Here is a 25,999-nt window from a genome sequence, read left to right as displayed (position 1 = left end):
TGACAGACTCTAGGTCTATCCACCTCATTACAAATAGCTCAGTTTCGTTTCTTTTTATGGCTGAGTAATATTCCATTGTATATATGTGCCACATCTTCTTTATCCATTCATCCGATGATGGACACTTAGGTTGTTTCCATCTCTGGGCTATTGTGAATAGAGCTGCAATGAACATTTTGGTACATGTCTCTTTTTGAATTATGGTTTTCTCAGGGTATATGCCTAGTAGTGGGATTGCTGGGTCATATGGTAGTTCTATTTGTAGTTTTTTAAGGAACCTCCATACTGCTCGCCATAGTGGCTGTGCCAATTCACATTCCCACCAGCAGTGCAAGAGTGTTCCCTTTTCTCCACACCCTCTCCAGCATTTATTCTTTCTAGATTTCTTGATGATGGCCATTCTGACTGGTGTGAGATGATATCTCATTGTAGTTTTGATTTGCATTTCTCTAATGATTAATGATGTTGAGCATTCTTTCATGTGTTTGTTGGCAGTCTGTATATCTTCTTTGGAGAAATGCCTATTTAAGTCTTCTGCCCATTTTTGGATTGGGTTGTTTGTTTTTTTGCTATTGAGCTGCATGAGCTGTTTATAAATTTTGGAGATTAATCCTTTGTCAGTTGCTTCATTTGCAAATATTTTCTCCCATTCTGAGGGTTGTCTTTTGGTCTTGTTTATGGTTTCCTTTGCTGTGCAAAAGCTTTGAAGTTTCATTAGGTCCCATTTGTTTATCTTTGTTTTTATTTCCATTTCTCTAGGAGGTGGGTCCAAAAGGATCTTGCTGTGATTTATGTCATAGAGTGTTCTGCCTATGTTTTCCTCTAAGAGTTTGATAGTTTCTGGCCTTACATTTAAGTCTTTAATCCATTTTGAGCTTATTTTTGTGTATGGTGTTAGGGAATGATCTAATCTCATACTTTTACATGTCCCTGTCCAGTTTTCCCAGCACCACTTATTGAAGAGGCTGTCCTTTCTCCACTGTATATTCCTGCCTCCTTTATCAAAGATACGTTGACCATAAGCGCGTGGGTTTATCTCTGGGCTTTCTATCCTGTTCCATTGATCTATCTTTCTGTTCTTGTGCCAGTACCACACTGTCTTGATTACTGTAGCTTTGTAGTATAGTCTGAAGTCAAGGAGCCTGATTCCTCCAGCTCCGTTTTTCATTCTCAAGATTGCTTTGGCTATTCGGGGTCTTTTGTTTTTCCAAACAAATTTTGAAATTTTTTGTTCTAGTTCTGTGAAAAATGCCAGTGGTAGTTTGATAGGGATTGCATTGAATCTGTAGATTGCTTTGGGTAGTAGAGTCATTTTCACAATATTGATTCTTCCAATCCAGGAACATGGTATATCTCTCCATCTATTTGTATCATTTTTAACTTCTTTCATCAGTGTCTTGTAATTTTCTGCATACAGGTCTTTTGTCTCCTTACGTAGGTTTATTCCTAGATATTTTATTCTTTTTGTTGCAATGGTAAATGGGAGTGTTTTCTTGATTTCATTTTCAGATTTTTCATCATTAGTGTACAGGAATGCCAGAGATTTCTGAGCATTAATTTTGTATCCTGCTACTTTACCAAATTCATTGATTAGCTCTAGTAGTTTTCTGGTAGCATCTTTAGGATTCTCTATGTATAGTATCATGTCATCTGCAAACAGTGACAGCTTTACTTCTTCTTTTCCAATTTGGATTCCTTTTATTTCCTTTTCTTCTCTGATTGCTGTGGCTAAAACTTCCAAAACTAAGTTGAATAAGAGTGGTGAGAGTGGGCAGCCTTGTCTTGTTCCTGATCTTAGTGGAAATGGTTTTAGTTTTTCACCATTGAGGACAATGTTGGCTGTGGGTTTGTCATATGTGGCCTTTATTATGTTGAGGAAAGTTCCCTCTATGCCTACTTTCTGCAGGGTTTTTATCATAAATGGGTGTTGAATTTTGTCGAAAGCTTTCTCTGCATCTATTGAGATGATCATATGGTTTTTCTCCTTCAACTTGTTAATATGGTGTATCACATTGATTGATTTGCGTATATTGAAGAATCCTTGCATTCCTGGAATAAACCCCGCTTGATCATGGTGTATGATCCTTTTAATGTGCTGTTGGATTCTGTTTGCTAGTATTTTGTTGGGGATTTTTGCATCTATGTTCATCGGTGATATTGGCCTGTAGTTTTCATTCTTTGTGACATCCTTGTCTGGTTTTGGTATCAAGGTGATGGTGGCCTCGTAGAGTGAGTTTGGGAGTGTTCCTCCCTCTGCTATATTTTGGAAGAGTTTGAGAAGGATAGGTGTTAGCTCTTCTCTAAATGCTTGATAGAATTCGCCTGTGAAGCCATCGGGTCCTGGGCTTTTGTTTGTTGGAAGATTTTTAGTCACAGTGTCAATTTCAGTGCTTGTGATTGGTCTTTTCATATTTTCTATTTCTTCCTGAGTCAGTCTTGGCAGGTTGTGCATTTCTAAGAATTTGTCCATCTCTTCCAGGTTGTCCATTTTATTGCCATAGAGTTTCTTGTAGTATTCTCTCATGATCTTTTGTATTTCTGCAGTGTCAGTTGTTACTTCTCCTTTTTCATTTCTAATTCTATTGATTTGAGTCTTCTTCCTTTTTTTCTTGATGAGTCTGGATAATGGTTTGTCAATTTTGTTTGTCTTCTCAAAGAACCAGCTTTTAGTTTTATTGATCTTTGCTATCGTTTCCTTCATTTCTTTTTCATTTATTTCTGATCTGATCTTTATGATTTCTTTCCTTCTGCCAACTTTGGGGGATTTTTGTTCTTCTTTCTCTAATTGCTTTAGGTGCAGGGTCAGGTTGTTTACTCGAGATGTTTCCTGTTTCTTAAGGTGGGATTGTATTGCTATAAACTTCCCCCTTAGAACTGCTTTTGCTGCGTCCCATAGGTTTTGGGTCATCGTGTCTCCATTGTCATTTGTTTCTAGGTATATTTTTATTGCCTCTTTCATTTCTTCAGTGATCACTTCGTTATTAAGTAGTGTATTGTTTAGCCTCCATGTGTTTGTATTTTTTACAGATCTTTTCCTGTAATTGATGTCTAGTCTCATAGCACTGTGGTCGGAAAAGATACTTGATACAATTTCTATTTTCTTAAATTTACCAAGGCTTGATTTGTGCCCCAAGATATGATCTATCCTGGAGAATGTTCCATGAGCACTTGAAAAAATTGTGTATTCTGTTGTTCTTGGATGGAATGTCCTATAAATATCAATTAAGTCCATCTTGTTTAATGTATCATTTAAAGCTTGTGTTTCCTTATTTATTTTCATTTTGGATGATCTGTCCATTGGTGAAAGTGGGGTGTTAAAGTCCCCTACTATGAGTGTGTTACTGTCGATTTCCCCTTTTATGGCTGTTAGTATTTGCCTTATGTATTGAGGTGCTCCTATGTTGGGTGCATAAATATTTACAATTGTTATATCTTCTTCTTGGATCGATCCCTTTATCGTTATGTAGTGTCCTTCTTTGTCTCTTCTAATAGTCTTTATTTTAAAGTCTATTTTGTCTGATATAAGAATTGCTACTCCAGCTTTCTTTTGATTTCCATTTGCATGGAATATCTTTTTCCATCCCCTTACTTTCAATCTGTATGTGTCTCTAGGTCTGAAGTGGGTCTCTTGTAGACAGCATATATATGGGTCTTGTTTTTGTATCCATTCAGCCAATCTGTGTCTTTTGGTGGGAGCATTTAGTCCATTTACATTTAAGGTAATTATCGATATGTATGTTCCTATTCCCATTTCCTTAATTGCTTTGGGTTCATTATTGTAGGTCTTTTCCTTCTGTTGTGTTTTTTGCCTAGAGAAGTTCCTTTAGCATTTGTTGTAAAGCTGGTTTGGTGGCGCTGAACTCTCTCAGCTTTTGCTTGTCTGTAAACGTTTTAATTTCTCCATCAAATCTGAACGAGATCCTTGCTGGGTAGAGTAATCTTGGTTGCAGGTTTCTCTCCTTCATCACTTTAATTATGTCCTGCCACTCCCTTCTGGCTTGTAGAGTTTCTGCTGAGAGATCAGCTGTTATCCTGATGGGGATTCCCTTGTGTGTTATTTGTTGTTTTTCCCTTGCTGCTTTTAATATGATTTCTTTGTGTTTAATTTTTGACAGTTTGATTAATATGTGTCTTGCCATATTTCTCCTTGGATTTATTCTGTATGGGACTCTCTGTGCCTCTTGGACTTGATTAACTATTTCCTTTCCCGTATTAGGGAAGTTTTCAACTATATCTCTTCAAATATTTTCTCAGTCCCTTTCTTTTTCTCTTTTCCTTCTGGAACCCCTATAATTCGAATGTTGGTGCATTTAATGTTGTCCCAGAGGTCTCTTAGACTGTCCTCTGTTCTTTTCATTCTTTTTTCTTTATTTTGCTCTGCAGCAGTTATTTCCACTATTTTATCTTCCACCTCACTTATCCGTTCTTCTGCCTCAGTTATTCTGCTATTGATCCCATCTAGAGTATTTTTCATTTCATGTATTGTGTTTTTAATCGATGCTTGATTCACCTTTAGTTCTTCTAGGTCCTTGTTAACTGCTTCTGCATTTTGTCTATTCTATTTCCGAGATTTTGGTTCTTGGAAATAGAATCTTGGATCATCTTTACTATCATTATTCTGAATTCTTTTTCAGGTAGACTGCCTATTACCTCTTCATTTGTTAGGTCTAGTAGGTTTTTATCTTGCTCCTTCACCTGCTGTGTGTTTTTCTGTCTTCTCGTTTTGCTTATCTTACTGTGTTTGGGGTCTCCTTTTTGCAGGCTGCAGATTCCTAGTTCCCGTTGTTTTTGGTGTCTGTCCCCAGTGGCTAAGGTTGTTTCAGTAGGTTGTGTAGGCTTCCTGGTGGGGGGGACTAGTGCCTGTGTTCTGGTGGTTGAGGCTCGATCTTGTCTTTCTGGTGGACAGGTCCACGTCTGGTGGTGTGTTTTGGGGTGCCTGTGGCCTTATTATGTTTTTAGGCAGCCTCTCTGTTAATGGGTGGGGTTGTGTTCCTGTCTTGCTAGTTGCTTGGCATAGGGTGACCAGCACTGTAGCTTGCTGGTCATTGACTGAAGCTGGGTGCTGGTGTTGAGATGGAGATCTCTGGGAGATTTTCACCGCTTGATATTATGTGGAGCTGGGAGGTCTCTTGTGGACCCGTGTCCTGAAGTTGGCTCTCCCACTTCAGAGTCACAGCACTGACTCCTGGCTGCAGCACCAAGAGCCTTTCATCTACCCGGCTCAGAATAAAAGGGAGAAAAATAGAAAGAAAGAATTAGTAGAAGAAAGAAAGAAAGAAAGAAAGAAAGAAAGAAAGAAAGAAAGAAAGAAGGGAGGGAGGGAGGAAGGACGGAAAGAAAGAAAGAAAGAAAGGAGGGAGAGAGGGAGGAATGAAAGAAAAAGGAAGAGTGAATGGAAGAAGGGTGGGAGGGAGGGAGGAAGGAAAGAAAGAGAGAAAGAAGGATAGGCGGGTCGGAGGGAGGGAGGGAGGAAGGGAAGGTAGAAAAAAAGAAAGAGTAGGTAAAGTAAAATAGAATAAAGTATAAAATATAGTAGCGTTATTAAAATTAAAAAGTAATTATTGAAAAAAAACGGACAGATAGAACCCTGGGACATATGGTGGAAGCAAAGCTATACAGAGAAAATCTCACACAGAAGCATACACATACACATTCACAAAAAGAGAGCAGGGGGAAAAATCGAAAATCTTGCTCTCAAAGTCCACCTCCTTAATTTGGGATAATTCGTTGTAAAAAGAGGAAAAGGGGGGAAAGTCTTAAATCTTGTCCTCAAAGTCCACCACCTCAATTTGGGATGATTCGCTGTCTATTCATGCACTCCACAGACGCAGGGCACATCAAATGGACCGTGGAGCTTTAATCCGCTGCCTCCGAGGTTGCACAGAGAGATTTCCCTGTCTCTTCTCTGTTCTCACAGCTCCCGGGTCTCAGCCTTGGACCTGGCCCCGCCTCTGCATGTGTAAGTCGCTGGAGGGCGTCCGTTCTTCGCTCAGACAGGACGGGTTTAAAGGAGCCACTGATTCGGGGGCTCTGGCTCACTCAGGAAGAGGGGAGGGAGGGGCGCGCAGTGTGGCGTGGGCCTGCGGCGGCAGAGGCCAGCGTGATGTTGCACCAGACCGAGGCACTCTGTGCGCTTTCCCGGGGAAGCCGTCCCTGGATCCCGGGACCCCGGCAGTGGCGGGGTGCACAGGCTCCCCGGGAGGGGGTGTGGACAGTGACCCGCGCTCTCACACAGGCCTTGTGGCGGCGGCAGCAGCAGCCCCAGCGTCCCATGCCCGTCTCCGGGGTCCGCGCCTTAACCGCGGCTCGCGCCCGTCTCTGGAGCTCCTTTAAGCAGCGCTCTTAATGCCCTCTCCTCGCACACCAGGAAACAAAAGGGAAGAAAAAGTCTCTTGCCTCTTCAGCAGCTCCAGACTTTTTCCCCAGACTCCCTCCGGGCCAGCCGTGGTTCACTAACCCCTTCAGGCTCTCTTCCTGCCACCAGCCCCAGTCCTCTCCCTGCGCTCCGACTGAAAGCCAATACCCGAGCCTCAGCTCCCAGCCCCGCCCGCCCCGGCGGCCGAGCAGACAAGCCTCTCAGACAAGCCTCTCGGGCTGGTGTGTGCCTGAGGGCACCGATCCTCTGTGCCGGAATCTCTCCGCTTTGCCCTCCGTACCCCTGTGGCTGCGGTCTCCTCCGCTACTCCGAAGCTTTCCCCCTCCGCCACCTGCAGTCTCCGCCCGCGAAGGGGCTTCTAGTGTGTGGAAACCTTTCCTCCTTCACGGCTCCCTCCCACTGGTGCAGGTCCCGTCCCTATCCTTTTGTCTCTGTTTATTCTTTTTTCTTTTGCCCTACCCAGGTATGTGGGGAGTTTCTTGCCTTTTGGAGGGTCTGAGGTCTTCTGTCAGCGTTCAGTAGGTGTTCTGTAGGAGTTGTTCCACGTGTAGATGAATTTCTGATGTATCTGTGGGGAGGAAGGTGATCTCCACGTCTTACTCTTCCGCCATCTTCCTCCGGGCTCCGACAAATTTTTATACCTTTTAAAAAGTTTTGTGAATGTCAAATTCTATCAATCGCAAGGCAAAATTCAGGCTTGAAATACATATTTTTTTGAAGTTCAACTTGACTGGGGATATCTGGAAGAAAATTTACTGAACTTGTTCACTGATGGAATAAGAAAGGTTTATATTTACTGAGCTGGCAAAAGAAAAGTGCCTATTCTCACCTGCTCCAAATATTCCTTCCCAAACATTTCAAATCTAACTTAATTCCTTCTACTGGATACAAATAATCTAAAAAATCAAATGTTATTTTAAGAAAAAGGTAAGGCTTGGGGTTTCCCTGGCAGTCCAGTGGTTAAGACCCTGTGCTTCCACTGCAGGGGGGTGGGTTTGATGCCTGGTTGGGGAAGTAAGATCCTGCAAGCCATGCAGCGTGGGGCCAAAAACAAAAAGAAAAGAAAAAAGGTAAGGCCAACATGTTAAAGGATTTACAAGGGGCAGCAAGACATCAATGATGCAGGTAAAAACAGCCTCTGAAAATCCATGTGCTTGGAAGTCCATGTCATGAGTGGGATGTGGGGGACCAGCCCTGAACCCTGCTTCCGAGGTCTTCCCTCTCATCCAGGCAGATGTGTGCCCTGGGAATCGTCCTCCAATGCCCCTGTGGTTGCCCCTCCAGGGACAACATGTCCCAGATTGGACAGGTGGGCACCTGCTAGTGGCCTTCTGTCTAAATCCTCCCAATCCGTCCTCTGCATTTTGGCCTTTATGGTGCTGCCTCCAAAAACCTGATTCAACCCCTCCTGCTAGATAGAGATTCTCCAGGTTGACACCTGGCCTAGGATCAGGCAGGTGCTGGAACATGGGGTGGAACAGCCTGGCCGGCTGGGAGGTGCCAGGCACACTCCCCAACCTTCACAGCCTCCTGGATAATTTTGTCTTGTGCCAGTGTTGCTCTGTGCGTTGTCTGATCCAAAGATCACAAAGGCCTCTCCACCATCCACCGGACAGTGAACATCTTCAGGGCACAGTGCGAGCTTTCACATTGAGAACTTGTGCCTCGTCACTTTTACGGGCGAGGAGAGACTCAGCAGGTGCTCAGGACACTGACTCCAGCACAGCTCCTTCTCAGCCCCCCGCAGGACGCACAGGCCTGATGCTTCCATGAAAGTAGCAAACTCAATAAGCTCCAGGTCCCAAGAGGGCAGGTCTTCTCATGAACTGGGGCTGGGACTTTTCTTCACAGGAAATCCAGGAACTTCTTTGTTCTCTAACGTTTTTATTGAAGAATATAGTTGATTTACAATGTCATGTTAGTTTCAGGTGTACAGCAAAGAGATTCAGTTATACATATATATTACTACCTTTTTGAATTGAGTGTTCTCTGAATATATATGTACCTTTTCGAATTAAAGCCCAGGAGTGGGATTGCTGAATCATATGGTAACTCTAGTTTTAGTTTTTTAAGGAACCTCCATACTGTTCTCCACAGTGGCTGTACCAATTTACATTCCCATGAACAGTGCAGGAGGGCTCCCTTTTCTCCACTCCCTCTCCAGCATTTGTTATTTGTAGACGTTTTGATGATGGCCATTTTGACAGCTGTGATGTGAAACCTCACTGTAGTTTTGATTTGTATTTTTCTAATAATTAGCAAGAACTTCTTATGATAACATCATGGGAGTTTAGAAACTGTAGAAGGAACCTGCGGGTGTGCCTTCCCTGGGCACAGGGACGCACCAGCATGCCTCTGCTGTCCCAGGCACACAGAAGTGAGATGACCAGGACCCCTGCTGGCCCAGGTTCATGGTTTTCTTGCCTTGAATGGTAAGCCGGGTGATGCAACTTCTGTGGAAGGTTCACCCAGTCCAGGCTGAGGCAGGAAAAATGAATCACATCTTGTTTCTCTGCAGAGGCAAGACCCCAGGCTCTCCTGCTCTGAATAGCAAGCCCCCACCACGTCCAGTAAACCTGCAGAGTCACTTCCGCTACCTGCTGCTCTGATAAAATCAGCTCCTACCTCACTGGTTCCGTCCATCCTGCAGCCTGCTCATGGCTCCATCAGCTCCCTCAAATAACGGGTTTGTTTTGAGTCTAGACACCAATACCAAAATGAAGACACAAGCAAGCCCATAATTTTATATGTAAGTGTGTGTGTGTGAGTGTGTGTGTGTGTGTTGGGGGGGTCTCTCGGGAATAGGGTAGTATTATTTCACCCTTCAGATCTTGGAGAAAATGTGGTAGTAAGCTCGGAAACCAGTTAGTTCTCCTGGGCAGGTATTTCTCAGTTGTAAACATTTCTTTCCTGGTTGATTTCAGGCTTGCCAATTCCTGATTGTGGAGCAGTTGGCTCCCGTGAGCCTGGACCAGCACAGCACCTGAATCTGCTACCCAAATATGAAAGCAAGGAAAGCTACTCTTCTGGCCTCTCTCCCTGTTTCTCATTTGGGGGTCCAGGGGTGCTTTTCACACAGGTTTCCTTCTCCCACAGGTGGGGACCATGCCTGGCTGCTGTGTGCAGGTGGAATGCATTGCCATGGCCACTGCTCACCTCACTCCGGCCATGCTTCCTCACCCAGACTACGCAGGACAGGGCACAGGGGACTCTTAGGACTAACCTATCAGATTGGCTCTCAGGCTTGAGGGAATCAGGGTGTTACCCTTTGGTTCTCACTCAGTGGCAACAGCTGCACTTCTTCCTGAGCATTCTTCTCACCCCAGCCTCACTCACAGGAAGATGGAAGTGCTGGCAGGGCACAGATGAAGGTCTCTTCCCCGTCGTGAGGGCCAGGTGGGCAAGGCTGGGGCAAAGCTGTTGCCCCCAGTATGAGCCCCAGACCTCAGACAGGAGCTGAGTCATTCTCCGTTCACAGCGGGCCAATGCAATCTTGCTGAGGAAGTAACGAGAAGAGCACAAGCTTCAGTCAACATTTCTCATATGAATATCAAACTCTGGAACCAAGGGAAGCTGAGACTAACTCCAAAGTGTGTGCCTGATAAAGCTGGTATTTACATACACTTATCGACAATCACTTGTATCCATTTTAATCCGCATCTTCATCTGTCATTCTACCTATTCTCAATCTTTTCAAAGCTGCTGTTTTTCTTATAGCATAAAGATTGGCACCTCAATTTTTTCCAGACTTGATGCCCATGCAATTTAAAGTGATTTGTAGAGAACATAATTTGTAAAATAAGGTTGAGAAAATATCAATAAGCTGGAGCCTTTTGAATTCTGTATTAGCACTAAAATAATCCCAATTTAAAATTATTCATGAATGCATTAGAATTCAGAAACCATGTGGGGCTCTGTGGTGAGAATACTTAGGATGCTTCAGCTGATAACCTCCGATATATTTACTTTCATTAGATTCCCTCATGTAAATTTAATTAAAAGGAGAAATGAGACCTATCCTATGGTTTGTTTGTATGTTTGTTTGTTTTCGTAAGTGGATCAAAACAGGAAGCCTGGAAATATTCATTCCAGCCAGACTGCTTCACTGTGGAACTGGCATACACTTGGTGCCTAATGTATTAAACCAACTTTAATGGTGATGTTCAATTATTCATATGAGTCTACATATAGGTCTATAGAAAAAAAAGTAAGTTCCTCTTTCTCATCCTTCACATTTTACTATTATGGCTCCTTTCCCTCTTTTATCTTTTACCTTCTGAGCTCATCAGAGAAATCACACAAAATAAATACCTTAAAATATTCATTAGAAATAGTTTTCCCTGACCCGGGCATATTTGAAAAGAAAGAAAAACAGAAACTGAAATTCTCATCTGTGAGACTGAGCTGTTTCCTGGAAGGAAAGTCCTTCTTCAAGACTGGGCCAGTGCCACGGCCCCCGATTAATCCCAGGACAGTCCACACAGTGACTGTAGTTTGGAGAACTACGGGGCGTATCAACAAGGTCATGTGCCTCGATTCCCTTCATTTGACTCATCTTCCCGAATCATTACCAGCAGGCGTCAGGCTACTTGGGAATCACTATGCGAAGGTTCTGAACTGTTTGCAAAGAATCTAACGGAAATATTCATCAAAGCAATTCCACATTGTCTTCAACATCAGAGTTGTCCGATGACCGACCGAAGAGACCTTGAGAGCCAGAGTCCAGAACAGCCAGCATGTGGCTGTGCCATTCCATTTGCTTCCACATCATTTGTGTGAGAGCTGCCTTCACTGGTGTGTGTCAGGAAAAGAGCATAATGATCTCCTTGTTTTAGTATCTTTGAAATGAATTCTTACCACTGAATGTCTAAAAGCCCAGACTCCATTCACCTTTGTTTTCGCCGCCTCCCCCCCCCGCCCCCCTTCGGTGCCCCTCCCTTTGGGAGAGTTGACCATGAAGAAGGGATGAGACCACGCTTGTACCCAACACAAACCTGCAGGGAGGGACCACTGAGGGCCCTGGGAGAGGGGAGGAGCAAACGTGAGACGGTGAAGGTCTCTGACCACTAGGGGGCAGAACTGCTGCTCCCGTGAGAGCTGGGATGACCAAGGACTTCTGGGGACAGGATGGCCAAGCAATTTAGGCAAAGTATTCTGTTGCATCCAAAACACATACCAATGGGAAAACTCATTACTCATTGTTGGGAAACTTCCCCTTGTACAGTGACTTCTTGAAAAAAGTAATAAATTAATTAATTAATTAAAATACCATCTACATCCAGACCTGCAAATTGTCATTAAAATGTAACTCTTTCAGGAGGGACAAATAATCAGCATACGTAGGTAGCAGCTTTTACTGTGTAATTTTTCAAGCCAGATCCACCTACAGACACCAGTAAATGCTGGTTGTGGAGAAGCTGATCACCATGGGCACTATCCTTGCCCTGTAAGCAGAGAACGCTGTCAGCCACACACTGCCAGGACACCCCTTGCTTTATTCTCAGGCCCTCAGCGTGTCCAGCAAACATCTGAGCTTTCTGAAGTGAGGGAGTCTGCACGGGGTTTTCTGGGGAAGCAGTCCCACTTAATTGTGAACACATTTTCTACAGGTAGCATCTGTTGACATTAGTCACATAATTGCAGTGATAATAAGCACACTGAATTCAGGCACAGGGGACAATCCATCAGGACATCAAATTTGTCTTGCTTTACTCAACGGCCCATCTTCCACTCTGAATGGACAAGGTGGACACCAGCTGACGCTTCAAAGACGTGAAGCAGCACAAACCTTCCTGCCCTTTCCTTCCCTGCCCTGACCCCAGCACCCTCCTCCTCCCTAGGAGTCAGGGAAAACCGTTTCTCCATCTAACAGTTACTGGACAAGGATGATTTTCAGTAGGAGCACAGATGTCACGTCTCTGGGACCTGCTTGCTCTCTGTCTCAGACAGGCAGCCCGTGTGTCCCTCCTGACAGGTTTAACTTCCCCCTTTGATTAAAGAAAGACCAGGAAGAAGCAAAGGCTGGAGGTAAATTTCAATTTTAAGAAAGATGAAGTTGAAATTGACAGGAGAGGAAGTTTGTTGCACTGGGTCGGCGGCCAGATGCCTGGTGTTTTCCCTCAAGAACTCGGCTGAGGAAAAATATAATGAAAACTCTCTTTACCAGGGAGAAGAATCACGTTTTATGACAGGCAGCCCTGCTTCTGGTTGTGAGTTTTCCCTACAATAAACAAGATTTGGGCGGGAGAAGGTAAGGTTCAAACAAATAATGTAGAAAATGTTATTCGGTGTGTCTTCTTTTTCCTTTTCCTCTCTCCAAAGTCATCTGAGCTGATTTCCCCTTCATGATGTGGTCTCTCAGCCTCCCGACAGCTGGTGCCCGGGGAGGAGAGGGGTTCCTGGGGGAAAGGGGGGGATACAGGGGTCTGCCCCCATTGCCTGCCTGCAGGCTTCAGGGTCTGGGATGCTAGGTAGTGGGTTTTCACCAGGTAACTTTGTAACAGGGAAGAGCCAAAATTGACTACATGTTGGATCTGTTTCTTTTACTTTAACCTTTGCTTTCTGCTGCTTTTGTTCACTAAAAGTATACTGTCTAGGGCTTCCCTGGTGGCGCAGTGGTTGAGAGTCCGCCTGCCAATGCAGGGGACACGGGTTCGTGCCCCAGTCCGGGAAGATCCCACATTCCGCGGAGCGGCTGGGCCCGTGAGCCATGGCTGCTGAGCCTGTGCGTCCAGAGCCTGTGTTCCGCAACGGGAGAGGCCACAACAGTGAGAGGGCCGCGTACCACAAAAATAAATAAATAAATAAATAAATAAATAAATAAATAATAAAAGCACACTGTCTATACATAAGGGCCTGCCTCGAGGCACCCCGCCCCTCTGCCTGAATGTTAAACCAAAGTGCCTTTGCTCAGGGAAACATCCTGACCCTGTCCACCTGTGTATGGCTGCAAGAAGGAAGAGAGTAACACATCCCCTCCCAGAGGCTGGTCATTCCAGGGGACATTTGCAAATCTTTGTGGCCCTTTTACTTTACTTCCTCATCTCCTCCCCCTCCCTGTGCTATAAAAGAAACTGGCATCCAGACCCCAGAAGATGGTTTTTGGGAGACATTAGTCTGCCATCTCTTCGGTCTGCCGGCTTTCTGAGTAAAGCCGTATCTCTTGCCTCGGCACCTCGTCTCCTGATTTATTGGCCTGTCGTGCAGTGAGCAGGGCGAGCTTGGACTGAGTAACAACTTCAGTCGACATGAAACTAACCCTACTTCCCTTAACATGAATCAGTCTGGGCATGGGATGCATTTCATCAGAATCTAATCCTCACCAAATGCTTGTCACTCTGTTTTTATCCCTCCTCTAACATGATGCTGTCCCAGGGAAACACAAACACGGAAAAACGCAGTGCAGATGTGAAATAAGACCCTTATCTTCACGATTATTAATTGTCCAACTGTCCATGTCCTTAGGACAGGAGAGAACCTGAAAGACTGGCTGCTGCTCATCTGTATCCCCCTCAGCTGCAGCGATGAAGGGGCTGCCTCCCAGCTGATCAGAATTCTCAGCCTGACAGCTGGCTCTTCCTGCCAATTCAGAAACACAGGAAACTGTTTTGTGAGTCCTATTTTCCACTTGTCCCTATGAGCAGCTAGACATTTTGGCAGCAAAAAAAGGTAAGCCTAGAATCACAGATATAGTGTAGCTGTAGATACAGGTGTGTGTGCGTGTGTGCGTATAAGCTAATAGTACCTGTGTTAATACATATATATGTTTATAAATACTATATATTAGCTGGAAGGTAATATTTAAAACATCAGCACAGTAGGCTTACATCTCATATCACTAGTGTTACCATGAACTGGGCCAGAAATGCTATCATAGTCTGAATCTTTATGCTAAGTTCCTTAAAGGGAAACTCTGGAAAAGCTCTTGAGAATGAAGCCCATGCCGGGCAGGCTACTTGGGACCTTAAGAATGTGAAGGAAAAGATTGAAACCAGTGAGATCCCAGCCCACACCAGTCCCCACGTTTGAGACCAGCTTTTCCAACACTGGAAGGATGCCTGGCCGACACTGTCACTGGCTTTGCTCCAGCCCTCACTGTAGAGGGGAAAGACAATCTAAGTCATTTCAAGGATTTTCAGATGTACAACCAAAGGCACGTGAAACTCACTTCCTGCACCAGTAGAAGTGATTCTAACCCCTTAAGAATAAAAACAAACGACAACAGAAGCGTACGTGTTCTTATGCCCCATATCATATTATTACTACCATGAAAAACATTTAAACATAAATTAAAGCTGGAATCATTTTCTGAGATTTTGAGAGTCACCAATGAATTTTGAGATTGACATGGGAGAGGATGCTTGGCACATGTGAATATTGTAAATTCTTGCAATATTTGTCAACTCTTGGTTGATTAAGTACGTGGTTCCCCACTCAGAGCATTTTCTTCCCTGATAAGGAAAAAAACCTAAATACAACAGTTAATAGTTGAAAACAGGGTATCAATTAGATGTATGTCATGTCCTCTTATAATATTTTAAACATAGGGCAATCTAGGTCAGACTTTCAGTAGTCAATGTTTGTCTTCCAAAATGCAACAAAAATATTGACTTAAACGGAACAAGGAAAGGGCATGTACTCCTCATTTATTGACCAGAGATTTGCACATTTTTCAGAGGAAAGTGGCATCTTAATGCTCTGATGCTCCAAGAAAATGACACATACTACACACAATGAATAGCAGTTGTTGAGTCTTCAGATAGACCAATGAACTAACTGCCAAATAAGAAACTTATCTTAAGACCTTGAACAAATAAAAATGTCATTAGGATAAAGAAATGGTATACTAGGCTTAAATAATCTAAACACAAGATAAATATTAAAGCAAATACTGTAAACAACAAAAAGAAGCTTGTAATTTGTTGCTTGTAATTGCTTGCCTTTATGTAATATATCATTTAGCTATAGTGTTCAGCATGTGAAGTTATTCCAAAAGCATTGATCTCAACTTGGAAAAAATATTTGCAAGCAATATAATTAACAAGGGGTTAATATCCAAAATATATAAACAGCTCATATAACTCAATATCAAAACACCATCAGCCCAATCAAAAAAATAGGCAGAAGACCTGAATAGACATTTCTCCAAAGAAGACATACAGATGGTCAATAGGCACATGCAAAGATGCTCAACATTGCTAATTATTAGAGACATGCAAGCCAAAACCAAAATGAGATATCACCTCACACCTGTCAGAATGGCCATCATGAAAAAGTCTACAAATAACAAATGTTGGTGAGGATCTGGAGAAAAGGGAACACATGTGCACTGTTGATGGGAATGTAAATTGGTGCAGCCACTGTGGAAAACAGTATGGAGGTTTCTCAAAAAACTAAAAATAGAACTACCAAATATTCAGCAATTCCACTCTTGGGTATATACCCAGAAAAAACAAACAAACAGAAACACTAACTCAAAAAGATATATGCACCCCAATGTTCATAGCAGCATGAATTACAATATCCAAGATATGGAAGCAATCTAAGTGTTCATCAACAGACAAATGGATAAAGAAGATGTGGTATATATATATATATATATATATATATATATATATATATATATATGCACAATGGAAAATACTCAGCTATAAAAGAGAATGAAATCCTGCCATTTGCAGCAACATGGATGGACCTAGAGGAATATTATGCTTAGTGAAATAAGTCAGAGAAAGATAGACACTTATGATATTATGTTTGTGGAATCTAAAATATAAAGTCGAGGAATGTATATAGCAAAACAGAAACAGACTCACAGATATAGAAAACAAACTAGTGGTTACCAGTCGGGAGAAGGAAGGAAGAGGGGCAAAATAAGAGTAGGGGATTAAGAGATACAAACTACTATGTATAAAATAAATAAGCAAATAGCAACAGGGATATATTGTACAGCACAGGGAATTATAGCCATTATTTTGTGATAACTTTTAATGGAGTACACTGAATCACTATACTGTACACCTGAAACTAATATATTGTAAATCAACTATACTTCAATAAAAAATAAAATAAAAATTTTAATTTACAAAAAAAATGAAAAGTCAGTTACAATTTAATTAGAACTACTAGCAATGTTGCATCAGTACTGTTGTTACAGTAAAATGAATGTTATAAAATCCTTAGGTTTTTAAACCAAAGTATGGTTGTAATCTGGTAATCTGGCCACTTGTCAAGGTTTTACTTGTATCTTTTGTATTTGGTATGCAGTGGATTCTGAAAGAGTGGAGCAGGAGGAGAATGCATCCTTTGTTCTGTGTTTTTATTAGATGATTTTTTTTTTATAGGATCAAGACCAGTGTCAGGTACAAAGAAGGGGCGCTTTCTGACTTTCAGGACCCTAGAGGAGTGGTTTTTAAACTGAAGCTTAGGCCCTCCAGGGGCCTCTCAGGGCAAGGGAATGACTTCAGCGGTGGGGCTAAAGTGGGAGGGATTCCAGGGCACTGGCTTGGGATCTCATCCACCAGTGCAGAGAAAGGCAGTCTCCTCCCCATTCCTCCCCTCCCACTCCCCTCTCCCCCTCCTCCTCTTTTTATTCTTCTCCCTCTTTTCTTCTTCTTCCATTTCTTCCTCCTCTTCCTTCTTTTATAATCTAGTTTGTAATTCAGTGTTTTTGCACTATATCTTAACAAAGGTGTCAATAGCTAAAGCATACACACATACAAACACCTCTAAAACCACTGTCCCAGAGCAACTTTAGGAAGAGCTAGAACCACTTCAAAGCTCGAGGTTAATCCAATTCTCTTTGTACATAGGACACCAGTTACAGCAGCCTTCATGAGCATTTGAGCCACATGGGAACTTAAGGTTCACCCTGTGTAGTGCTAATTTCCTCCAAGCCATAAAAGAGGGCATAAAAGAAGAGTTCTGAAATCCTCAAAGAATCCCAGGTTCATTTGAGTTTGGAATTCAAATTTTGAGGAAGAGAAACTCTGAGATGGAGCAAAACAGTTCTGGGATCCCAGCTGACAACATCTAGAACCATTCTTAACATCTAGTCCCTGGGAACCAGAAGCACGTGTAGTACTTTCTACATGGGAGTCTACTGGTATATATTTGTTCAATAAATGATGCATCATAGCTCAGGATTCCCAAGGAAATTTCAGCATATTCAGATCCTAAGAAGGAATAAAGGAAAAAGGAACACTTCTAGTAACTTGGGACTGGAGGAGATGCCTCGGACCTGCCTTAAGTCACAAGTGACTTAGTTCAAGACACTTAGGTACATGTTATATTCAGAATTTTTATTTTGACAGGTTTTTTTTTTTTTTTTTTTTTTTTGGTGGTACACGGGCCTCTCACTGCTGTGGCCCCTCCCTTGTGGAGCACAGGCTCCGGACGTGCAGGCTCAGCGGCCATGGCTCATAGGCCCAGCCGCTCCACAGCATGTGGGATCCTCCCGGACCGGGGCACGAACCCGTGTCCCCTGCATCGGGAGGCGGACTCTCAACCACTGCGCCACCAGGGAAGACCTTGACAGGTTTTGAAAACACTGACCAATGAGTTCAAAGCCCACTTTGACTGTGATAATATAATTATGATTAAAAATTATCATTTAAAGCTCTGTTAATATCAGCAAACACATAGATATTATCGATATGAATATTCTCCTTGAAGTAGATAGAGGATTAAAGTTGGACGATCTGGGCTCCACTCCCTATTGGTACCATCACTAGATACACAGCCTTAGGCAGCTTACTCGCTTCTCTGTGTCTTGCTCTCATATGTAAGATAGGGAAGAAGTAGGAGTAACACCTACTCTCAAGCCTTCCCATTCATGCATCCATGCATTTATTCAACAACATTTATGAGTTGCTTCTCATTGATTACTTACCATGCCCCAGGTCCTTTGCTTGTCACTGTGTGAGTTAACACTGTACATAAAATACCTTGTACAGAGCCAGGATAGGCACAAACAAGCAGCAGCTTGTCAAGGTCATTGTTTAAAGATGCAGTTCTTGTCTATCTTCATTTATGCTTGATGCACTGAGAAACAAAATAAGTTTGATAAAACATGTAAATGATATAACCTTCTTGTAAGTAGAATTTCACCTTAAGACCCCCAAATAAATGGCTATCCATATTAGTTTTCAATATATTCTGCCGATCTTGGGATAACCAGATGTGTAATATATCAGCCTTTATTGTAAAGAAGTTTGGATTGATATCTAACCTAAAGGCAAACAGCTAGTCAAGTACAGTCAAATCATCTGTAAGATTTTCAGTGGCATTGGTGAATATCTGGTCAATCACTGGGGTAAAGATTTAAAGAACTTGAAGGGAAAGACCATATAAGAAATAATTTCTTAATTCACAAGCAAATATGTTTTCTATGCCATTAATACTGTAATCACTTTGGCTATTTAATCCAAGTTTTATCAGTTCAAATTAAAAAAATAAATAACTGCACTCTAGTTGGGCTAAGTTTGAGACCACTTTTGGGAGAGATTATGGATTGCTTAGTCTTTGAGCAATTAGATGAAAAGGAAAAATAAGGAATTCCAAATCAGCAAGAGTGTTATTTGTTCACCATCTTCACATATGACACCAAAACCCAAGAAGGTTGAATCAGTCAGTATAGTGTATTGTCATAGAAGAGGGCTTATCTTAGGGGTCTCTAGTTCAGAATAATGGGAGAAACCAGGGTGCATCCACTGCCAATGTATTTAAGTAAAGGAGATGTTAGAGTCGAGATGCTCACAGCTTGCTGTACAAAATGCTTAGATCTTTGTTTCAGCAACCCTCAAAACCATGAGCTTGCTGGTCTCTGTAGGCTTGGCCCCAAGGAAAGATGTAGTATAGCTGAGGAAACTACTGTAAACACAGTAGGACAGATGAGATAGGACCCCAGGTCATCCTAAGCACTGTCTCTATGGTTCTGCACAATTCATTTAACTCCCTTGAACCTTAGTGCCTTCACAAGCAGAATGAACATCAGTCACTGCCTTCCAGGATGTGTAGAGCCTTAAATTAAATGATGTAAAATCCCACTGCAGTGTCCAGCCTGAGCTTTGTTTCCTTTCTTTCTCCTGTCCTCTCTGGGCTCAGCCAGTCTGTTTTTCCATAACTCTACTTTGAGCATTCTCCTCAAGCCACTTAGTACTAGTTTGTATCATTCAATGCCTGGAATTTTATTCAGAAGAAATCTTGATGATTATTTTGGGTGGTTAGAGAGACTAATAAAGTGCCTGGCAGGTGGCTGACTGTTGTGGTGAGCTCATGTCTCACAAGTCTTACAAGGGGGTGAAAATAATTCCTAAGAATATTCACAGCATTTAAAATAGGCATGGGCAGTAATTGGACCTGCAGAAATTTTATTTGGCCTTCTGACTGCACAATTCAATTTTAAATTCTGACATCTCAATTATAAAAAGGATTTGACATTATTAAAAGTAATTTTTTCCTAAATATCTACAATTTCCTTTTTTTTCACTTCTTGTTAATAAAATTTACGTAATGAGAGTGCTCTTGTAAAAAAGGGCTGGCTGGCTGGGACTGTTGGAAAGTAAAACTTTATGCAAACTCATTACAAAGATTTAACATAAAAGTCATTCTACTGTAATATTTACTGAGTAGATGTTTTTTTTTTTTTAGAAGTGGGAAGGACAATGGTCTCTTTAGGCAGAAACAAACAAACAAACAAGAAATAAATTTCCCCTTTGTAAAGTGTGTCTAAAACAATCAAGACAAAAGTATGCTGGGATCACAAATCTCACTGTGCTTAGTACTGCTATTAAAGATGGAGGCCTGAGGGTCTAGAAAAGGCCTGGGAGCTATGGGGCCATTTCACTGTCTCTGTGAGGAGATGGAGCCCCACAGATTTGGGGGGCACTGATCACATTCTCTCAGACTGGTCAGGGGAGAGCAGATTGGATAACCCATGGTGTTGTGATCCTCTGCCCAGGGATCCTCACAAATGTGCATTTCCCCACCCCACCCCCATCATCCAGCTTTAGAGGACTGATCTAGAATCAATTGTATGTAAGCGACATTCCATCAAGAAGGTTCTGGGTGAGTCCTAGAAATGGAAGAACACACACCGGCCCTTCTGCCAAATCGCTCTGTCCAGAGACCTGCTTGTCCCGGTCCCTGTGCTCACTCAGTGTCCACAGAGAGCCCTCTCAGCCCTGGGTCACCCTCGGGCACACCCTGCACAGGTCCGGAGTACCTGGCACATCATGGTGGTTCCTTGATGCTTCATTCCCTGCTGCTTTCTCCCTTCATCCCTCCTTCCTCAAGGAGAGCAGGGCCCGCCCACTTTCTCCACTCTCTCCTCAGCCCAGGGTGGTATCTCTACAAATAATCCCTGAACTTGTCAAGTGTTTCAGGACAGGTTGGGTCCTGGATTGTGCCACAGCGCAAGGCTTTTTCACATGAGAAAATATTGTCTCCAAACTGTGAAATTGACTGCAACTTAAAGTATAATAAGAATTTTGAATAATGGGATGACAGATACATCTCTGAGTACATTCAGAACTCTCCAAAATTCTACACTGGGGCTGTCAAGGGACATTTTCTTTTTAAGCTGGGTATCTTCATTCTCAGCAGACACTGTCATTCTTGGGTTTACCCAGTGATGGATTCAAAGACCACCAAACCCAGTTTAATATTTTCTCAATGAAAAAGTATAAGAGTGAGTCAACTCCATCATGCAAATGATCTCCTTTTGAATAACAATGCGAGATGATCTGTTTCTTATAACTCCACTTCTCAGAATGTTATAAGTCTTTTGTGCTCTGCTTGCTCTGCATTTAGAATGAGCATTCAGAAGATTCTGCATTTGGAAGAGTAAAATGCAACAGCGAGAGCTCTGTGTTAGATTCCCCTTCTGTGGCTGCTGTGGTGGCAGCCTAATGCCCAGAACTGCTTCAGTGGACACTGAGAACAGTGTTTCCCCACTTTAGGGCCATCGGCATCAAGTTCCTATGGCCAAGAGTCAAATAGACCCACTGAAAACTCAGCACTTTCTTCTATTGTGTATACTAAGGGTTTGTGTTTTGTTACTGTTGTTGTTGTTTTAATATTACAGTTAACCCTTGAACTACATGGATCCACTTATATGTGGACTTTTTTCGATAGTAAATTCTACAGAACTCTTGCAGGAAGGGGAGCCCCTTCCAGGGCCCGAGAGTGGCTCTTGTCTAACTCTCAGAAATGAATTGTCCGAAGAGACACACTTAATGACGAAGCAAGAGACTTTATTGGGAAGGGGTGCCTGGGAGGAGAGCAGGATTATAAGGGAACCCAGGAGGACTGCTCTGCCACGTGGCTTGCAGTCTCGGTTTTTATGGTGACGGGATTCCTTTCAGGGTTGTCTCTGGCCAATCATTCTGACTCAGGGTCCTTTCTGGTGGCGCGAGCACCACCCAGCCAAGATGGATTCCAGCAAGAAGGATTCTGGGAGGTTGGTAGGACATGTGGACTGGCGTCTCCTCTCTCCTTTTGACCTTTCCTGAATTCTTCCCTTTGGTAGTGGCTTGTTAGTTCTGTGTTCCTTACCGGGATCTCCTGTTATAAAATAACTCATGCAAATTGTTACTGTCTTTGCCTGGCCAGGGTGGGTGGTTTCAGTCAGTGTTTCCCCTAACAGGACTACAAGGCCCAAGGTTGACTGAATCCATGGATGCTGAAACCTTGGACACAGGGAAACCAGGAACTAATAGATCACTATTAGTTAAGTGTTCAGGAAATCTTTCTTTGTATTAAAGTAAGAGAGCGGATCGCTCTAAATTTTAAATAGTTTTGCCAATTGATTTTTAAGGATAAAAAGGATGGTGATTAAGAAAAATTCTGAGGTATCTTCATAAAAGCAATATGTCATGAATATTAGTTGACATGGTTGAAATAGACACATCACAGTTATTCAAAATAGTATAGGTAACCCTTCCCTAAAAGAGCATACAATTAATATACATCCATGTTTACTAAAGAGTTAGCCTCTATTTTGTAAACCATAGGAATCACAACTCCTGGATCATTATATCAGAATATCAAGAATGCTTCTGAATTCTTGTAATCTGTTTTTTGATCTAGGTTTGTACAGTGCATTGTGAAAGGATTTACTTAGACTATGTGTGAGCTTAGTATGTGTTAATTAATAAAGCTGAATGGTTTTTTTTTTTTTTTTTTTTTTTTTTCTTTTTGCGGTATGCGGGCCTCTCACTGTTGTGGCCTCTCCCGTTGCGGAGCACAGGCTCCGGACGCGCAGGCCCAGCGGCCATGGCTCACGGGCCCAGCCGCTCCGTGGCATATGGGATCCTCCCAGACCGGGGCCCGAACCTGTATCCCCTGCATCGGCAGGCGGACTCTCAACCACTGCGCCACCAGGGAGGCCCATGAATGGTTTTTAACATGTTAAACTTTATGTGTTATTAATAAAGTGTTATTCTATAATGAAAGAAAATTACCAAGCACCTGTAGATGCAGAAGAACAGAGTACACAACTATTAAGTTATAAACAGATTTCCCCTCGTTGCCTGGTTGGTGACCCAGCTCCTGCATTGTTCAAGGATCAACTGTATTTCTGAGTCATCAACAATAAATTTGATAGCAGTGAAACTCTTTCTTACTTAGGGTCTGGGATTTCTGTTTTGTTTTGTTTTTGCTGCCATGGAAACACCTGCAGGTGCTCCACTGCACCCCATCCCACTACACTAGAGTCCTGAGTCGGGGTCAGTGCAGACACGCAACAGGGTGACTTAGGGGAATGCCCCCACCTCCAGGCTAGAAAATCAGCACTTTTGTGTTTTCCAAACAGATTCACCCGATAGCATCGTTGGGCCCATGTGTTGATAGGAACACAACTTATATTAAACTCTTATGGGTTTTCAAAGTTTAATCAATGTGGAAACATTTTCTTGGAAACAGAAGTTAACCAAAAGTTTGACCATGATTGTCTAATCACACTAAAAAGGAGAAACTTCCTATGTTACCAAATAGGTCAGGATAATATCTTTGAAATATAGTTTGATTTTATTTTGCCCAGGTATCCAACCTCACCAACACACAGACACACACAGACACACACACAGAAACACCTGTCCCTGGAAGTCTTTCCTGTCTAAATTCCTATCCTGAGACTACATACCCTCTGTCAGTACACAGATGCTCAAATTTTGTGAGCATTCTCGACTCCCCTTCTCCCATCTCCCCAAGAGTCTACCCAGTGATCTTCCCCTGCATTGCTCCTGCCCCATCTCAGTGCAGCCCTTGGGGGCTCCTTTGGGGGCCAAGGAAACTGCTTCCTGCTAACCTCCCTAACTCAGATCTCTCTCCATCCCACTCCATCCTGCACACATCTGGGTAATTAATTTTCTTGTATTTGTGTATATATATATATATATATATATATATATATATATATATATATATATATATATATATATATATATTCATGTCATATTCAGCTCAGAACCAATATTGACCGACGTTTTATTTCCTAATAAATTGAGCTCATATCTCTCTGCCTGGTATTCAAAACTAAGGACAGTCTTTGCCACCATGTTCACCTCCATCACTCCAATTCCAGCTCATTTTTCCCCAGCAGGACTGAGCTTCTGGACTGTCTGTATCTGTCTAAACCTGCTGATTCCAGAGTCCTGCTCACTGGGTTCCCCCAGTGTTAGGCAGGGAGGTGAGGTGTGTGCTCTGATCCTCCCACACTCTCTACACACAGACATTAAGTTAAAAGGATGCACTCTGCACTTCAGGCAGCCATTGCTCTCATGTATGCAATTTACTGCCTGTCGGCCACATGACAAACACTCTACCTGTATTGTCCCCTGCAACCTTACAGGCAACCTTACAAAATAGGCATTGTGATCTCCAACTTACAGATGAGGAAACTAAAGCTAAGATAGATTGAATATTAAATACAAGGTCATAGAGCCTATAAAACGCACTTGGAGGATGCCAAGGAAATCACTTGATAGGAATAAATTTGTACAAAATAGAAGGATCAATGCAATCTGTAATTCATACTGAGATGACATTATTCTGGAAAAATAAACTTTAAATTTAATATTTTAGAGTAAATTTTTCTAATTGGTTTCAGTAGAGTGAAAGAAGGCATTTGAATAGGAAACAGGGATCGGGTAAACTTACAAGCAGACAGTTGGACAGCATAGGGTATGAAGCTGACACATAGTGGAGGGGCTGGTCCACAAGCCTCTCCACTGACACGCCCACCACTGTGGACCTCCTACTTGTTTATCCACATCCTGTGTTAACTGGTTCTGTTGTTGGTGAATTTGCATTCAAATGTAGCTTCTATTACTGAAGTGACACAGGCCACTCTGGTTTACGTTTGCATCAATATTCAAGGTTAGCCTTTCAGAGCCTTTCAAATATATGCTGTTGGGGAGAATGGAAAGAGTCTAGTGATGGACAACAATGCTCCAGTGCGGTAACGGTTAATCGTTCTGAAAGTGAAAACGGCATCACAGAAAACACAGAAGCAATTTAAGTCCAAGCCAGCAAAGCTCAATTTTACAAGCCATGCCTCTACTGCATGAATATGGCCAGTGTGTAGTTGATGGCCCAGTCCCCATGTGCACAGGGCCACAGAACGCTGGACACCTGCCGTGGCCTCTTCGTTCCAGAGACCAGATGCTCCTGATACCAGCCTGGATACCAACAGCCCTCCCTTAAGGCAATGACATTCAGCAGAACCTTCTGTGATGATGGACATTGCCCATTTTTGTATCATCCAGGACAGTAGTCTCTAGCCACATGTGGCTATTGGGCAAATGAGGAAATAATTTTTGTTTTAAATTGGGATAAAATATGCATAACCTAAAAGGTATCATTTTAACCATTTTTAAGTGTCCAGTCTAGTGGCATTAAGTACTTTTGTCATTTTTGTACAACCATCACCACCATCCATCTCCAGAAATGTTTTCATCTTGTAAAAAATAGAAACCCTGTTCTTATTAAACAATTAATCTAGGTACCTCATATAAGCAGAATTCACAATGTATGTTCTTTTGTGACTGGCTTCTTTCACTCAGAATAATGTATGTCCTCAGGCATCATCCATGTTGTACCATGTGTTAGAATGTCCTTCCTTTTTTAAGGATGAATAATATTCCATTGCATGCCTTTACCACATTTTGTTTATCCATTCATCTGTCGATGGGCACTTGGGCTGCTTCCTTTTGGCTACTGTGAATAATGCTGCTATGGACATGGGTGCACACATACCATTTTAGTTGAGGAACTAAATTTTTAATTTAATTTAATTTAAATTATCTGAAGTGTAAATAGCCGCATGTGGCCAGTGACCACCATGGCGGACAGCAATCTCACTGGTGTAGCTGGACCATGGAACACCTGAGTTATGGGTTTGGCCACTCCCATCTCAAATATTCCAGTGAGGAACAGGCAATGGGGATAGTCCAGCATCTTTAGGCCAGGGCTGCTCTCCCGGTAATTTGGTCGATTGCACTTAGAGTTGTATTGAGATATTGAGAAAGGATGCAAAATTATGATCACTGCAGTCATGCACAGAGGTACCACCAGTGTGGGGAGGCTCAGTTTGGTTGTTAACTGTTGTTCCACCTGAATCCT

Source organism: Mesoplodon bidens (assembly GCF_964165515.1).
Source record: "Mesoplodon bidens genome assembly, chromosome: 4".
NCBI lineage: Eukaryota > Metazoa > Chordata > Mammalia > Artiodactyla > Ziphiidae > Mesoplodon > Mesoplodon bidens.
Note: the sequence above shows the minus strand (reverse complement) of the source record.